Source organism: Oncorhynchus gorbuscha, unplaced genomic scaffold (assembly GCF_021184085.1).
Source record: "Oncorhynchus gorbuscha isolate QuinsamMale2020 ecotype Even-year unplaced genomic scaffold, OgorEven_v1.0 Un_scaffold_2182, whole genome shotgun sequence".
Taxonomy (NCBI): domain Eukaryota; kingdom Metazoa; phylum Chordata; class Actinopteri; order Salmoniformes; family Salmonidae; genus Oncorhynchus; species Oncorhynchus gorbuscha.
Window position 1 is genome coordinate 26,211 of NW_025746756.1, and position 17,216 is coordinate 43,426.

Sequence of the window (17,216 nt, forward strand, 5' to 3'; positions counted from 1 at the left end):
ACACTCTGGCCTCTTTCTGTAGCGAGTCGGTTCTTCTGAGCGGAGAAATGACTACACCTGGTTGGGACACGTTAGACGAGGAGATGAACTGCTAGCAGCCCCGTCAGTATGGCTCTCACTGGAACTGTCCGCCATCTTCCTTCCTGCAACGTCAACAGAGCGGAGTGGTTAATGTTTGTAGTGGTTTGTTGTGATGATGTATGTGTAGACAGTGACCCCCCGTCGCCACCCGTGGCTGCTCAACTGAACGGTCCAGAAATAACTACGCTACATCTACACTGAGTAGACAAAACATTAGGAACACCTTCCTGATATTGAGTTGCACTCCCTTTTGCCCTCAGAACAGCCTCAGTTCGTCGGGGGATGGACTCCAGGTGTCAAAAGACTTCCACAGCGATGCTGGCCCATGTTGACTCTTAGGCCCATGTTCACATAGTTCTGTCAAGTTGGCTGGATGTCCTTTGGCTGGTGGACCGTTCATGCATGTTACACGCAGGAAACTGTCTGAGCGTGAAAACCCAGCAGCATTGCAGTTATTGACACAAACCAGTGTGTCTGGCACCTGCTACCATACCTGCTCAAAGGCACTTAAAACGTCACCCTCTGAACGGCACACATACACAATCCATGTCTCTACACACACATACACAATCCATGTCTCTACACACACATACACAATCCATGTCTCTACACACACATACACAATCCATGTCTCTACACACACATACACAATCCATGTCTCTACACACATACACAATCCATGTCTCTACACACACATACACAATCCATGTCTCTACACACACATACACAATCCATGTCTCTACACACACATACACAATCCATGTCTCTACACACACACACACAATCCATGTCTCTACACACACATACACAATCCATGTCTCTACACACACACACACAATCCATGTCTCTACACACGTACACTACACACACATACAAAATCCATCTCTACACATACACAATCCATGTCACAATCCATGTCTCTACACACACATACACAATCCATGTCTCTACACACATGTACACATAACACACACACACAATCCATTTCTCTACACACGTACACTCACACAATACACAATTAATGTCTCTACACGTTTAATATTTTTTTACGTACACTACACACACATACACAATACATGTCTCTACACGACACAATCCACATACACAATCCATGTCTCTACACACACATACACAATCTGTCTCTACCACACATGTACACATGGATGTTGTAGCTGTATATATGTGATAGTAGAGTAGTGTCCTGAGGGAACACAATGTGTTGTGAAAAGTGTTATGAAATGTAATGTCATTTAATATTTTTTATTGTATATAACTGCCTTAATAATGCTAGACCCCAGGAAGAGTAGCTGCTGCCTTGGCAGGAACTAATGGGGATCCATAATAAACCCCAGGAAGAGTAGCTGCTGCCTTGGCAGGAACTAATGGGGATCCATAATAAACCCCAGGAAGAGTAGCTGCTGCCTTGGCAGGAACTAATGGGGATCCATAATAAACCCCAGGAAGAGTAGCTGCTGCCTTGGCAGGAACTAATGGGGATCCATAATAAACCCCAGGAAGAGTAGCTGCTGCCTTGGCAGGAACTAATGGGGATCCATAATAAACCCCAGGAAGAGTAGCTGCTGCCTTGGCAGGAACTAATGGGGATCCATAATAAACCCCAACTAATGGGGATCCATAATAAACCCCAGGAAGAGTAGCTGCTGCCTTGGCAGGAACTAATGGGGATCCATAATAAACCCCAGGAAGAGTAGCTGCTGCCTTGGCAGGAACTAATGGGGATCCATAACAAACCCCAACTAATGGGGATCCATAATAAATACAAATACAAAAATTGACTCAAGGCTTAAAATCCTTCTTTAACCCGTCTCCTCCCCTTCATCTACATGTCTCCTCCCCTTCATCTACCCGTCTCCTCCCCTTCATCTACATGTCTCCTCCCCTTCATCTACATGTCTCCTCCCCTTCATCTACACTGATTGAAATGGATTTAACAAGTGACATCAATAAGCGATCATTGCTTTCTCCTGGATTCACCTGATCCTTCTGTCATTGAAAGAGCAGGTGTTCCTAATGTTTTGTATTCTCAGTGTAAGTCAACCTCATAACTGAACACTATTCAAACATTATGTATGTGTATGTTATTATATTGTTAAATAATTGTTCAATTGTTAAATAAAATCCCCCAAAGTATTTGGAACATACTGTAGAGATGGATGAAAACAACCTCAGACTGTTTCAGTTTAAACACCATTTATTTCTGCTTAAACAATGGGAACATCCATGCTGGTTGTTACCAGATCAATGCTTTAGGTGGTCTCATATGAAGAGAATCAACGGGAGGAAATATGGCACCCCAAAGAACTAATGCCCCTTTAAACTACAGCAGGCTTAGAACATAACATTACACTGCTAAAATAATGACCAATGATTGGTTTGGAGCCAATACGCATGAGAACTGTTAACCCTTTCCAATGTGTCAGTCTACATTATATATTGGGGTAAACACTCTCTAACTCTTTCCAATGTGTCAGTCTACATTATATATTGGTAACTGCTCTCTAACCCTTTTCAATGTGACAGTGACACTCTCTCTCAGTCTACATTATATATTCTAACCCTCTTTCAATGTGACAGTCTACATTATATATTATATATTGTGGGTAAAGACTCTCTAACCCTTTTCAATGTGACAGTCTACATGATATAGTGGGAGCTCTCATATCTCCACGTCTTTAATAGTAGAGGCATATTCCATGTTACACAGTGGGCCCTCATAAAGCATTAGAATGAAGTCTCCCTCTCTGTCCTGCTGTCCCCCAGGTGGCTGTGTGTTCATGTCTCTTTAAAACAGTCAGTGCCAGAGCAGAGGAGACAGACACTGATAGAAGTAACACCTTATTTCATAATACAATGTTCGCAAATGAGGAAAAGTAAGTCAAACCAGGTGAATCTCATGCATCAAAATATTAGTACTCTGAGGAAATATGTTCATAGAAGTGATGTTTGAGAGTTGCAGTGGAGTTAAAATCAAGCTACCATTTCGATTTGACAAATATTTCCTGCTGATAATTAGACATGTGCAGTAACACCCAAGCATTTTCATAAAGGTGGAATCAATATAGGCATTTCATTCCAATGCTTTGCGAAGCTGTCCTACCAGTGCAGAAAACAAACGATCAGTGACTAACTTCAGAAGTTTTTACAGTGTCATTTATATACAACCAATCCACCCGTTGTTATTAAAAAACACAACCACATTATACACCCACCCCAGTGGTGTGGCTACAGGACAGAATATATAAGGCTTGTAGAAGGTGACTCCAAGTGTTCCTCTAATCTGTCAATCAAACGTCCTGTTGTACCTCATTGGTCCGAGAGATGCTTGGAGGCGTGGCTACTGTTGTCCTGACGCCATGATGGAGCAGACCACACCCCTGTTCTCCTGTCACCGTGGTAACAACAGGTCATGACTGGAGCCCAGGTTGTGGACAGAAAAGTAAGTTTTTCATGCTCATGCGAAATCAAAAAAAGTGGTCTTGCTGTAAAACCATGCGTTAACGTGAAAGCTGCAGACACACATTCTGATTGGCTGTTCTCCTGCTTCAAGTTCCAGTCATCTCCCTTCCAGGAAGTCATGAAACATCAACAAACCTGCAAAACAAAAAACATATGATAGGTGATTTAGATCAACATGAGTTTAATTCTCTCACCACTGTGTATGTTGTGAATAGTTTGTCTCTCTTGATTAACCAACTGCACCAACCAGCTAAACTAACAAGACTGCAAGGCCCTCAGAAAGTTTGAGTTAGCATGTTGTCAGTAGAGTCACATCTCTAGAGGGCTGAGTTAGCATGTTGTCAGTAGAGTCACATCTCTAGGGGGCTGAGTTAGCATGTTGTCAGTAGGGTCACATCTATAGAGGGCTGAGTTAGCATGTTGTCAGTAGGGTCACATCTCTAGAGGGCTGAGTTAGCATGTTGTCAATAGGGTCACATCTCTAGAGGGCTGAGTTAGCATGTTGTCAGTAGAGTCACATCTCTAGAGGGCTGAGTTAGCATGTTGTCAGTAGGGTCACATCTCTAGAGGGCTGAGTTAGCATGTTGTCAATAGGGTCACATCTCTAGAGGGCTGAGTTAGCATGTTGTCAGTAGAGTCACATCTCTAGAGGGCTGAGTTAGCATGTTGTCAGTAGGGTCACATCTCTAGGAGGCTGAGTTAGCATGTTGTCAGTAGGGTCACATCTCTAGGAGGCTGAGTTAGCATGTTGTCAGTAGAGTCACATCTCTAGGAGGCTGAGTTAGCATGTTGTCAATAGGTCACATCTCTAGAGGGCTGAGTTAGCATGTTGTCAGTAGAGTCACATCTCTAGAGGGCAGAGTTAGCATGTTGTCAGTAGGGTCACATCTCTAGAGGGCTGAGTTAGCATGTTGTCAGTAGGGTCATCTCTAGAGGGCTGAGTTAGCATGTTGTCAGTAGAGTCATCTCTAGAGGGCTGAGTTAGCATGTTGTCAGTAGAGTCACATCTCTAGGGGGCTGAGTTAGCATGTTGTCAGTAGAGTCACATCTCTAGGAGGCTGAGTTAGCATGTTGTCAGTAGGGTCACATCTATAGAGGGCTGAGTTAGCATGTTGTCAATAGGGTCACATCTCTAGAGGGCTGAGTTAGCATGTTATCAGTAGAGTCACATCTCTATAGGGGGCTGAGTTAGCATGTTGTCAGTAGAGTCACATCTCTAGGGGGCTGAGTTAGCATGTTGTCAGTAGAGTCACATCTCTAGGGGGCTGAGTTAGCATGTTGTCAGTAGAGTCACATCTCTAGAGGGCTGAGTTAGCATGTTGTCAGTAGGGTCACATCTCTAGGGGGCTGAGTTAGCATGTTGTCAGTAGGGTCATCTCTAGAGGGCTGAGTTAGCATGTTGTCAGTAGGGTCACATCTCTAGGGGCTGAGTTAGCATGTTGTCAGTAGGGTCATCTCTAGAGGGCTGAGTTAGCATGTTGTCAGTAGGGTCACATCTCTAGGGGGCTGAGTTAGCATGTTGTCAGTAGGGTCACATCTCTAGGGGGCTGAGTTAGCATGTTGTCAGTAGGGTCATCTCTAGAGGGCTGAGTTAGCATGTGGTCAGTAGGGTCACATCTCTAGAGGGCTGAGTTAGCATGTTGTCAGTAGGGTCATCTCTATAGGGCTGAGTTAGCATGTTGTCAGTAGGGTCACATCTCTAGAGGGCAGAGTTAGCATGTTGTCAGTAGAGTCACATCTCTAGAGGGCAGAGTTAGCATGTTGTCAGTAGAGTCACATCTCTAGAGGGCAGAGTTAGCATGTTGTCAGTAGGGTCACATCTCTAGAGGGCTGAGTTAGCATGTTGTCAGTAGGGTCACATCTATAGAGGGCTGAGTTAGCATGTTGTCAATAGGGTCACATCTCTAGGGGCTGAGTTAGCATGTTGTCAGTAGAGTCACATCTCTAGAGGGCTGAGTTAGCATGTTGTCAGTAGGGTCATCTCTAGAGGGCTGAGTTAGCATGTTGTCAGTAGGGTCACATCTCTAGAGGGCTGAGTTAGCATGTTGTCAGTAGGGTCATCTCTAGAGGGCTGAGTTAGCATGTTGTCAGTAGGGTCATCTCTAGAGGGCTGAGTTAGCATGTTGTCAGTAGGGTCACATCTCTAGGTGGCTGAGTTAGCATGTTGTCAGTAGGGTTATCTCTAGAGGGCTGAGTTAGCATGTTGTCAGTAGGGTCATCTCTAGAGGGCTGAGTTAGCATGTTGTCAGTAGGGTCACATCTCTAGGGGCAGAGTTAGCATGTTGTCAGTAGGGTCACATCTCTAGGGGCTGAGTTAGCATGTTGTCAGTAGGGTCACATCTCTAGAGGGCTGAGTTAGCATGTTGTCAGTAGGGTCACATCTATATAGGGCTGAGTTAGCATGTTGTCAGTAGAGTCACATCTCTAGAGGGCTGAGTTAGCATGTTGTCAGTAGGGTCACATCTCTAGAGGGCTGAGTTAGCATGTTGTCAGTAGGGTCACATCTATAGAGGGCTGAGTTAGCATGTTGTCAGTAGGGTCACATCTCTAGGGGCTGAGTTAGCATGTTGTCAGTAGGGTCACATCTCTAGGGGGCTGAGTTAGCATGTTGTCAGTAGTGTCATCTCTAGAGGGCTGAGTTAGCATGTTGTCAGTAGGGTCACATCTCTAGGGGGCAGAGTTAGCAGGTTGTCAGTAGGGTCACATCTCTAGAGGGCTGAGTTAGCATGTTGTCAGTAGGGTCACAACTCTAGGGGGCAGAGTTAGCATGTTGTCAGTAGGGTCACATCTCTAGGGGGCAGAGTTAGCATGTTGTCAGTAGAGTCACATCTCTAGGGGGCAGAGTTAGCATGTTGTCAGTAGGGTCACATCTATAGAGGGCTGAGTTAGCATGTTGTCAGTAGGGTCACATCTCTAGAGGGCTGAGTTAGCATGTTGTCAGTAGGGTCACATCTCTAGGGGGCTGAGTTAGCATGTTGTCAGTAGGGTCACATCTCTAGGGGGCAGAGTTAGCATGTTGTCAGTAGAGTCACATCTCTAGGAGGCAGAGTTAGCATGTTGTCAGTAGAGTCACATCTCTAGGGGTCTGAGTTAGCATGTTGTCAGTAGAGTCACATCTCTAGAGGGCTGAGTTAGCATGTTGTCAATAGGGTCACATCTCTAGAGGGCAGAGTTAGCATGTTGTCAGTAGGGTCACATCTCTAGAGGGCTGAGTTAGCATGTTGTCAGTAGGGTCACATCTCTAGGGGGCTGAGTTAGCATGTTGTCAGTAGGGTCACATCTCTAGAGGGCTGAGTTAGCATGTTGTCAGTAGGGTCACATCTCTAGAGGGCTGAGTTAGCATGTTGTCAGTAGAGTCACATCTCTAGGGGGCTGAGTTAGCATGTTGTCAGTAGAGTCACATCTATAGAGGGCTGAGTTAGCATGTTGTCAGTAGGGTCACATCTCTAGAGGGCAGAGTTAGCATGTTGTCAGTAGGGTCACATCTCTAGAGGGCTGAGTTAGCATGTTGTCAGTAGGGTCACATCTCTAGGGGGCTGAGTTAGCATGTTGTCAGTAGGGTCATCTCTAGGGGCTGAGTTAGCATGTTGTCAGTAGGGTCACATCTCTAGAGGGCTGAGTTAGCATGTTGTCAGTAGGGTCATCTCTAGAGGGCTGAGTTAGCATGTTGTCAGTAGGGTCATCTCTAGAGGGCTGAGTTAGCATGTTGTCAGTAGGGTCACATCTCTAGGGGGCTGAGTTAGCATGTTGTCAGTAGGGTCATCTCTAGAGGGCTGAGTTAGCATGTTGTCAGTAGGGTCACATCTATAGAGGGCTGAGTTAGCATGTTGTCAGTAGGGTCATCTCTAGAGGGCTGAGTTAGCATGTTGTCAGTAGGGTCACATCTCTAGGGGGCAGAGTTAGCATGTTGTCAGTAGGGTCACATCTCTAGGGGGCTGAGTTAGCATGTTGTCAGTAGGGTCATCTCTAGAGGGCTGAGTTAGCATGTTGTCAGTAGGGTCACATCTCTAGGGGGCAGAGTTAGCATGTTGTCAGTAGGGTCACATCTATAGAGGGCTGAGTTAGCATGTTGTCAGTAGAGTCACATCTCTAGGGGGCTGAGTTAGCATGTTGTCAGTAGGGTCACATCTCTAGGGGGCTGAGTTAGCATGTTGTCAGTAGGGTCACATCTATATAGGGCTGAGTTAGCATGTTGTCAGTAGGGTCACATCTATATAGGGCTGAGTTAGCATGTTGTCAGTAGAGTCACATCTCTAGAGGGCTGAGTTAGCATGTTGTCAGTAGAGTCACATCTCTAGAGGGCTGAGTTAGCATGTTGTCAGTAGGGTCACATCTCTAGAGGGCTGAGTTAGCATGTTGTCAGTAGGGTCACATCTCTAGGGGGCTGAGTTAGCATGTTGTCAGTAGGGTTAGGGTTAGGATAATGGATCCAGACAGCCGGTTGCTGGATCCGACAGGATAATGGATCCAAACTGAGCATGTCCTGGAGACAACAGGATAATGGATCCAGACTGAGCCTGTCCTGGATCCGACAGGATAATGGATCCAGGACAGCCAGTTGCTGGATCTGACAGGATAATGGATCCAGACACTCGGTTGCTGGATCGAACAAGATAATGGATCCAGGCTGAGCCTGTCCTGGATCCGACAGGATAATGGATCCAGACAGGATAATGGATCCAGACAGCCGGTTGCTGGATCCGACAGGATAATGGTTCGGAAAGGATAATGGATCCAGACAGGATACCACCCGGCTGATCCCCATTTCCCTCCATATTCTATCAGTCCTGAGCTCCATACTTGTACGTACCAGGTTGAGCACACGACTGTTAGTATTGATCCTTTTCCACTTGCTTCTTTTTCACCTTCGACCCTGACCCTTCTCCAGACTGCAACACACAGAGAGAGGGGTTAGACAGGACGATGGCAGAATGAGGGGCAGGACCGCAGAACACACAGAAACACCAGGCAGACTGGACCTCTTCTACACTAGTGTCCTAGACATGCAGAAAGAAAGATACACCAGGCAGACTGGACCTCTTCTACACTAGTGTCCTAAACATGCAGAAAGAAAGATACACCAGGCAGACTGGACCTCTTCTACACTAGTGTCCTAGACATGCAGAAAGAAAGATACACCAGGCAGACTGGACCTCTTCTACACTAGTGTCCTAGACATGCAGAACACACAGATACACCAGGCAGACTGGACCTCTTCTACACTAGTGTCCTAGACATGCAGAAAGAAAGATACACCAGGCAGACTGGACCTCTTCTACACTAGTGTCCTAGACATGCAGAACACACAGATACACCAGGCAGACTGGACCTCTTCTCCACTAGTGTCCTAGACATGCAGAAAGAAAGATACACCAGGCAGACTGGACCTCTTCTACACTAGTGTCCTAAACATGCAGAAAGAAAGATACACCAGGCAGACTGGACCTCTTCTACACTAGTGTCCTAGACATGCAGAAAGATACACCAGGCAGATTGGACCTCTTCTCCACTAGTGTCCTAAACATGCAGAAAGAAAACACTAAGGGAGTTGTTAATTCACTACATCCAGCTGATTGGCATCACTCCACCATCAGGTTCATAGTCTGACCAGTAAACACTGACAGTCCATTGACATCACACTGACAGCAGGTCAAATTGAGCTCTCTGATCGCTTCACGTTGAACTGAGCTGTCTGACAACCACACACCACAGCACTCTGAAACATTCCGCACTGCTAGTCTATCGTCAGTGTCTACTGTCTCGTTGGAACTCTCTCCACTACTAGTCTACTGTCTAGTTGGAACTCTCTCCACTACTAGTCTACTGTCTAGTTGGAACTCTCTCCACTACTAATCTACTGTCTAGTTGGAACTCTCTCCACTACTAGTCTACTGTCTAGTTGGAACTCTCTCCACTACTAGTCTACTGTCTAGTTGGAACTCTCTCCACTACTAGTCTACTGTCTAGTTGGAACTCTCTCCACTACTAGTCTAATGTCTAGTTGGAACTCTCTCCACTACTAGTCTACTGTCTAGTTGGAACTCTCTCCACTACTAATCTACTGTCTAGTTGGAACTCTCTCCACTACTAGTCTACTGTCTAGTTGGAACTCTCTCCACTACTAGTCTACTGTCTAGTTGGAACTCTCTCCACTACTAGTCTACTGTCTAGTTGGAACTCTCTCCACTACTAGTCTACTGTCTAGTTGGAACTCTCTCCACTACTAGTCTACTGTCTAGTTGGAACTCTCTCCACTACTAGTCTACTGTCTAGTTGGAACTCGCTCCACTACTAGTCTACTGTCTAGTTGGAACTCTCTCCACTACTAGTCTACTGTCTAGTTGGAACTCTCTCCACTACTAGTCTACTGTCTAGTTGGAACTCTCTCCACTACTAGTCTACTGTCTAGTTGGAACTCGCTCCACTACTAGTCTACTGTCTAGTTGGAACTCTCTCCACTACTAGTCTACTGTCTAGTTGGAACTCTCTCCACTACTAGTCTACTGTCTAGTTGGAACTCTCTCCACTACTAGTCTGTCACGTAGAGTAGGCCAGAAGGCTAAACTGGATAACCTAACCTCTATCAAAATAAAAAGATGGCGGAACCGCAAAAGTTCTTCTGTGCAAAGGTGTTTATTTACAAGTGATTCCGGAACAAAAAAACAACAGTACTGCCATCTTTTTATTTTGATAGAGGTTAGGTTATCCAGTCTAGCCTTCTGGCCTACTCTACGTGACATATGGTGGAAGTGGTGGGATGGCGTACCGCAAATCAGTGAATTCCAACAAGAGAGGTAAAGGAATGCGTACAGGATTGCGTTCTCAGCAACAGCATCAACTGTCAGAAAAGGTACCTGAAGTTGAACCGGGGTGGAATACCATGGAATCGTCTGGTGAAGAAGAGGTCAAGTATGAGAAACTAGGAGCCCGACCGCGGGGCCAAAGACAACCAGAACTGGGTGAGCTGCTGACTGAAGGAGCAGTTGGGGGACCAGAACCACACCCAACCATGGTAACCCTTTTTCAGCAACTTTTCACCTGCCTTGAGAGGAGGGACGAAGACCTCAAGCAGGAGTTACGTGGCCTACGCCAATCTATCTCACAGCTCCCCACCAGGCGGAACTCGTCAGTGAGAGCCCAAGATTGGGTCTTCCAACACCAGGACGACAAAGGCTCGATGCAGCAGGGACTTCAACTCCACAGCAGGCAGCCCAAGCAGTAATGAGGCCAGCACCAGGAGACCAGTCCAGCAGTGTTAACGTCCATCTTCCAGCATTCCTGAGGAAGGAGCCAGAGATGCCCTCATACCAGCAGGGGAGGACATTGAAAACTACCTGCTGAGGTTTGAGCGCATGGCTAAGACGTGGCAGTGGCCTGAGGTAGAGTGGGCCTGCAGGCTTGTCCCATTGCTCACGGGCAAGGCCTTAGAGGCTTACACAGCAATGGATGAGGGGCTGTCCAATGTCTACAAGGGCTTGAAGGAAGCGCTGCTGGTGAAGTTTGACATCTCACCGGAAACCTACTGTCAACGCTTCAGAGCTGCATCAACGCCATCGGGTGAGTCGCCGACAGAGACGTACCACCGCCTCAAGGGTCTCTACCGACGATGGGTTCGACCGGGGAGAAGACACAGGACGAAATCGGGAGGTCATCATCCTCGAGCAACTTCTACAAGTTCTACACACGACATTCGAACCTGGGTCCGAGAGCACGAGCCCAAGGACGGGCTTATGGCGGCCAAGCTTGCACTGCAATATCTTAATGCACGTAAAGGGGGCCCACCACAACCTGCAGCACCCGCTCCAAGGAGTCTCAGAGACACAAGGGACATCAAAAACGCCAGAGATGGTGGAGGTAACTCTGGGGGTTATGTGTCTGGGAGGGAGGTAAGGGATCATGCAGTTCGCTCTGATGGGAGGGGTCTGACCTGTTTTTACTGCCGGCAGCAGGGGCACAAAGCTTCAATGTGTCCGCTACGTAAATCAAGCTCTCGGGTTACTGTTATGTACCCAGAGAGGGGGATGGTGTTCAGAATAGACAGACTCGGGAAGGGTCATGCTTGGTACCTGTAAAAGTGAATGGTAAAAGTCTTACTGCAATGATTGACACCGGCAGTTCCCTGTCATTGATCAGAAAAGGTAATGTACCTGTTAATGACATTGATTATGGTCATCAGACACTGATCCAATGTGTCCATGGTGACCAGTCACAGCAGCCCACAGCTGAGCTCACAGTTGAGATTCAGGGTCAGAAATACCTCCTCAAAGTTGGGGTAATGGAGAAGCTACCTTTTGAGATGATTTTGGGGAGGGATGTGCCAGTACTCTCTGATCTGTTGGGAAGTGTGGGGGTCAGCTATATGAGCAGTCAGTTTGCCAGTCTGATGTTCAGATGGCATGTTCAGTTGTCACTCGTGCCCAGGCCAAAGCTGGTTTACAACCTCTGCCTGACTTGTGTGATAGTCTGTGCGAGGGGGGAACCAAAGGGCCCAGAAAGTCACGCCGCCAGCGGCGTCTTGAGAAGTATGTGGGAACCCCTGTACCTGTTGCTGATGTGTCTGGGTTAGAGGTGCAATGGGATGTTCCACAAAATTTTGCTACACTGCAGAAGTCTGACGCAACCTTGAAATGTTTGTTTGACAAGGCCTTAGCTGGGGACAGTCAATCTTCATGTGGGGGGATTTACACAGTAGACAACCACATACTCTACCTTGGGTCAGAGGCAGATAGCAGGAAGTTGGTGGTGCCATCTACCTGTAGACCACTTGTTCTCAACCTTGCACATACAGTTCCATGGGCAGGCCATCTAGGGCAACATAAGACCTATCTTAGGCTAGGCTCCCGTTTCTTTTGGCCCTCCATGTATACTGATGTACAAAAATACTGCAAATCATGCCCCACGTGCCAGAAAACCAGTGCTGTCCGTAGGTCTGAAAGGAATCCTCTATGTTCACTGCCTGTTATCTCTACCCCATTCAAGAGAATTGCAATGGACATTTTTGGACCCTTGGAGAAGAGTAGTGCAGGTTACAAGTATATATTGGTGATCTGTGACTATGCCACCCGGTTCCCAGAAGCCTTCCCACTCCGTTCCATAACCACTCCAAAAATAATCAGTGCTCTTGTTCAGCTCTTCTCTCGTGTAGGAATCCCAGATGAAATCCTGACGGACCAAGGGACAAACTTCACCTCGCGACTGATGGTTCAACTCCACCGACAGCTGGGCATTAAAGGCTTGAGGACTACTCCCTACCATCCCCAAACGGATGGGCTTGTAGAGAGATTCAATCAAACGCTCAAGAACATGCTGAGGAAGTTTGTGGCTGACACTGGTAGAGACTGGGATAAGTGGTTACCCTTTCTGCTTTTTGCTTACAGGGAGGTGCCTCAGGCATCGACAGGTTTCTCGCCATTCGAACTCCTCTATGGATGGCCAGTGCAAGGACCACTGGACCTGCTGAAGAAGTGCTGGGAAGGTTCCCCAGTAGCTACCTCAGGACAGGGGATTGTCCAGTATGTCCTCCAGATGCGAGACAGGTTGGAACGGTACGGGGAGAGGAAGCTAGAGCAAACCTTCAGCAAGCCCAGAAGGCCCAGAAGAGAGGCTATGACCAGCACGCTCGCCACAGAAAGTTTGAGCCAGGACAGAAAGTCCTGCTCCTCCTTCCCTCGTCTACCAGCAAGCTCCTTGCGCAATGGCAAGGACCGTACCTAATCGGGAGGAAGATGGGCCCAGTGACCTACGAGGTGCTGCACCCGGACAAGGGTAAGAAAAAGCAAATCTACCATGTGAACCTTCTCAAGGCCTGGGAGGAGAGAGAGGAACTCTCCAAAGGAAAGTCCTTTCTGGTCCTTTCTGGGTCGACACACAAATTAACTTATCTTATAATGGCGCAGGGAGGAGTGAAGAATATGTGTGTGCGTTAAAGAACCAAATGCTGCCTGCGGCCAGTGACGGACTTCTACGTCACATAGTCTACTGTCTAGTTGGAACTCTCTCCACTACTAGTCTACTGTCTAGTTGGAACTCTCTCCACTACTAGTCTACTGTCTAGTTGGAACACTCTCCACTACTAGTCTACTGTCTAGTTGGAACTCTCTCCACTACTAGTCTACTGTTAGTGTCAACACCACACTTCAGTCTACTCTATGATCATGGAGCAAACCTCAGTCTTTCCCCTCTGACCCTTAGAGCTCTCCTGCTCTGCCTTAGGGCCTCCTCGGGAGCGCTTGTTTCTCTTCCTGCCCTTATTTTCCTTCCTGCCTCCTCCTCCTCCTGCTGCTTCTCCTCTTCCTCCTGCTTCTCCTTCTCCTACTGCTCCACCTGCTTTCACCTCCTCTGTAGTAGCAGTAGTAGCAGCAGTAAAAGTAGTTGCCGTAGCAGCAATACGACGTACTACTTTCCTGATGACCTATGGAGTGGAGGGGTATAAAGTCATGTTAGGACAGAGGAATGGGGATGGGGGTTGGAGATGGGGAGGATGGGCATGGGGGAGATGTTCAGGTGATATCAGAAGAGGACAGGGTGATGATGTAATAGGGGTGTGGGGTGTGTAGTGAAGGGGGGTACAGCAGTTACTTTTCGGGTGACTATGTTTCCATCCTCGTCTGTGAACTGTTCTTCTGTCACTGACTCCACAGGGATGTTTCTGGCCTGTTCTCCCTGAGAATGATATGGTAGGATTTACCTGTCATCATTAGTTTACCTGAGGTTAGTTTATCTGAGTTTAGTTTGCCTGTCATCATTAGTTTACCTGAGGTTAATTTACCTGTCATCATTAGTTTACCTGAGGTTAGTTTACCTGACGGTAGTTTGCCTGTCATCATTAGTTTACCTGAGGTTAGTTTGCCTGACGTTAGTTTACCTGAGGTTATTTTGCCTGATGTTAGTTTACCTGAGTTTAGTTTACCTGAGGTTAGTTTGCCTGAGGTTAGATTACCTGAGTTTAGTTTACCGGTCATCATTAGTTTACCTGAGGTTAGTTTACCTGAGTTTAGTTTACCTGAGGTTATTTTGCCGGAGGTTAGTTTACCTGAGGTTAGTTTACCTGACGGTAGTTTACCTGTCATCATTAGTTTACCTGAGGTTAGTTTGCCTGACGTTAGTTTACCTGAGTTTGTTTACCTGAGGTTATTTTGCCTGATGTTAGTTTACCTGAGTTTAGTTTGCCTGAGGTTAGTTTACCTGAGTTTAGTTTGCCTGAGGTTAGTTTGCCTGTCATCATTAGTTTACATGAGGTTAGTTTACCTGAGTTTAGTTTACCTGAGTTTAGTTTGCCTGACGTTAGTTTACCTGTCATCATTAGTTTACCTGAGGTTAGTTTACATGAGTTTAGTTTGCCTGACGTTAGTTGACCTGTCATCATTAGTTTACCTGAGGTTAGTTTACCTGACGGTAGTTTGCCTGTCATCATTAGTTTACCTGAGGTTAGTTTACCTGACGGTAGTTTGCCTGTCATCATTAGTTTACCTGAGGTTAATTTACCTGTCATCATTAGTTTACCTGAGGTTAGTTTGCCTGACGTTAGTTTACCTGAGGTTAATTTACCTGTCATCATTAGTTTACCTGAGGTTAGTTTGCCTGACGTTAGTTTACCTGAGGTTAATTTACCTGTCATCATTAGTTTACCTGACGTTAGTTTACCTGTCATCATTAGTTTACCTGAGGTTAGTTTGCCTGACGTTAGTTTACCTGAGGTTATTTTGCCTGATGTTAGTTTACCTGAGTTTAGTTTGCCTGAGGTTAGTTTGCCTGAGGTTAGTTTACCTGAGTTTAGTTTACCGGTTATCATTAGTTTACCTGAGGTTAGTTTACCTGAGTTTAGTTTACCTGAGGTTATTTTGCCGGAGGTTAGTTTACCTGAGGTTATTTTGCCGGAGGTTAGTTTACCTGAGGTTGTTTACCTGAGGTTATTTTGCCTGATGTTAGTTTACCTGAGTTTAGTTTACCTGAGGTTAGTTTACCTGCGTTTAGTTTACCTGAGTTTAGTTTGCCTTATGTTAGATTGCCTGTCATCATTAGTTTACATGAGGTTAGTTTACCTGAGTTTAGTTTGCCTGACGTTAGTTTACCTGTCATCATTAGTTTACCTGAGGTTAGTTTACATGAGTTTAGTTTGCCTGACGTTAGTTGACCTGTCATCATTAGTTTACCTGAGGTTAGTTTACCTGAGGTTAGTTTATCTGAGGTTAGTTTGCCTGACGTTAGTTGACCTGTCATCATTAGTTTACCTGAGGTTAGTTTACCTGAGGTTAGTTTATCTGAGGTTAGTTTGCCTTATGTTAGTTTGCCTGTCATCATTAGTTTACCTGAGGTTAGTTTACCTGAGGTTAGTTTACCTGAGGTTAGTAGCAATGCGTAACTCCGGTATTGTAGCTTCGTTCAGTTACGTATTGACTAACCTCAGGTAAACTAACCTCAGGTAAACTAACCTCAGGTAAACTAATGATGACAGGCAAACTAACCTCATAAGGTAAACTAACCTCAGGTAAACTAATGATGACAGGCAAACTAACTCAGGCAAACTAACCTCAGGTAAACTAACCTCTAACCTCAGGTAAACTAATGAGGACAGGTAAACTAACGTCAGGCAAACTAACCTCAGGTAAACTAACCTCAGGTAAACTAATGATGACAGGTCAACTAACGTCAGGTAAACTAAACTCATGTAAACTAACCTCAGGTAAACTAATGATGACAGGTAAACTAACGTCAGGCAAACTAAACTCAGGTAAACTAACCTCATGTAAACTAATGATGACAGGCAATCTAACATAAGGCAAACTAAACTCAGGTAAACTAAACGCAGGTAAACTAACCTCAGGTAAACTAAACTCAGGTAAACTAACATCAGGCAAAATAACCTCAGGTAAACAACCTCAGGTAAACTAACCTCCGGCAAAATAACCTCAGGTAAACTAACCTCCGGCAAAATAACCTCAGGTAAACTAAACTCAGGTAAACTAACTCAGGTAAACTAATGATAACCGGTAAACTAAACTCAGGTAAACTAACCTCAGGCAAACTAACCTCAGGCAAACTAAACTCAGGTAAACTAACATCAGGCAAAATAACCTCAGGTAAACTAACGTCAGGCAAACTAACCTCAGGTAAACTAATGATGACAGGTAAACTAACGTCAGGTAAACTAATGATGACAGGTAAATTAACCTCAGGTAAACTAACGTCAGGCAAACTAACCTCAGGTAAACTAATGATGACAGGTAAATTAACCTCAGGTAAACTAACGTCAGGCAAACTAACCTCAGGTAAACTAATGATGACAGGTAAATTAACCTCAGGTAAACTAATGATGACAGGCAAACTACCGTCAGGTAAACTAACCTCAGGTAAACTAATGATGACAGGCAAACTACCGTCAGGTAAACTAACCTCAGGTAAACTAATGATGACAGGTCAACTAACGTCAGGCAAACTAAACTCATGTAAACTAACCTCAGGTAAACTAATGATGACAGGTAAACTAACGTCAGGCAAACTAAACTCAGGTAAACTAAACTCAGGTAAACTAACCTCATGTAAACTAATGATGACAGGCAAACTAACCTCAGGCAAACTAAACTCAGGTAAACTAACCTCAGGCAAACTAAACTCAGGTAAACTAACATCAGGCAAAATAACCTCAGGTAAACAAACTC

The 17,216-nt window shown here is 45.7% G+C and overlaps 1 long non-coding RNA gene across 2 annotated transcripts; it reads right to left on the bottom strand.

Moving 5' to 3' along the window:
* Positions 1–2,713: 2,713 nt before the first annotated feature.
* On the bottom strand, positions 2,714–15,050 carry LOC124025119. Of its 2 annotated transcripts, XR_006837152.1 has the most exons (5): positions 14,980–15,050; positions 14,137–14,263; positions 13,724–13,969; positions 8,369–8,447; positions 2,714–3,693 (listed from the first exon to the last, which is right to left on the bottom strand). It is a non-coding gene; the product is annotated as an uncharacterized LOC124025119 (long non-coding RNA). The 2 variants fall into 2 exon arrangements; XR_006837151.1 differs by lacking the exons at positions 14,137–14,263; positions 14,980–15,050 and having other exon boundaries at positions 13,724–14,019.
* Between the last annotated feature and the right edge of the window lie 2,166 nt (positions 15,051–17,216).